The sequence below is a fragment of the Octodon degus genome, unplaced genomic scaffold (genome assembly GCF_000260255.1).
Source record: "Octodon degus isolate 3935 unplaced genomic scaffold, OctDeg1.0 scaffold00118, whole genome shotgun sequence".
Taxonomy (NCBI): Eukaryota; Metazoa; Chordata; class Mammalia; order Rodentia; family Octodontidae; genus Octodon; species Octodon degus.
The window spans coordinates 270,121-271,431 of NW_004524694.1; positions in this window are offsets into that span (position 1 = coordinate 270,121).

The window sequence follows — 1,311 nt, forward strand, 5'->3', positions numbered from 1 at the left end:
CAAAGGCTAGCTGAGTGTGGTGGTGCACACCTGTAATTCTGGAGGCTGAGGCAGGAGGTCTGCCAAGTTTCAGCCCAGCCTGGACATATTAGCGACCTAGTCAGACCTTGTCTCGAAATTAAAAATTAAAAAGGGACGCAAGTGTAGAACGGCCAAGCACGGGGGAGCGACTTTAAGAAGAAACCGTGAACCACAAGAGGGCGCCGGAAACGCCCAGAAAACGCGGGGCATTTTCTTCCCATCCGGCCAAGATCGCTGTTTCCCGGCCAAGCACTGAAGGCTGGGAAACGGCCTGAAGACCCACAGGGGTGCAGATACCATCCCCGGGCCGCTCCCGCCCGCCTCCTTTTCCAGCGCGGTCGCTTCTCTGGCTTCCAGCTCCCAAATTACTGTTCTCTTCCTCCTTTTCTTCCTAGTGACCACCTAAGCACCTAGCCAGACCCAATGTTCAACAAAGCTTCTAGGTCCTCTGGTTAGCCTGGTGAGGTGGCGCACACCAATAACCCCAGTGCTCAGGAGGCCGAGGTAGGAGGATCTCCGCGAGTTCGAGACCAGCGTGGGCTACTTAGTTCAAGGCCAGCCTGGACTGCATAGTAAGGCCCTGTCTAAATAAGTAAATAAATAAAATTGGGCCAAGGAGATAGCTCAGTATAAGCACCTGCCTGGCAAGTGGAGGGGCCTGAGTTCAATCCCTGGTTCTGCCATAAAAAAAAAAGAAGAAGAAAAGAAACAGAAACCATTCTGATCAACACATAGAAAAATGTCTGGAGGTTGGGGAGATAGCTCAGTAGAATAAGCACCTGCCTGGCAAGTGGAGGGGCTTTTTGGCAGAACCAGGAATTGAACTCAGGCCCCTGCGCTTGCTGGGGAAGCGCTTATTCCACTGAGCCATCTCCTGGGCCCCTAGTTCCTTGTCTGTTAAGGAAATCATGTCTTTTGGTATGAATTACAACTTCCTCTGAGTTTGCTTTGTTCTTCACTTTATGACATTTGGTTTTGTTTCATGAAAAAAAATAAAATTTTATAGCAAAATAACAATAGGGGGCTGGGAAGATGGCTCAGTAGAATAAGCACTTGCCTGGCAAGTACAAGGTCCTGAGTTCAATCCCCAGTACCGCAAAAAAATAAAATAACAGTACACTGTGTACCATCTTCAAAGTTGTTACTCAGAGCACAAGACAGGAACAAAACAGATTCTCTTACAAAGGAGGACATCACGGGGCCAGGGAGATGGCTCAGTGGAATAAGCGCTTCCCTGGCAAGCGCAGGGGTCTGAGTTCAATCCCCGGTTCTGCAAAAAAAAAAAAAAAA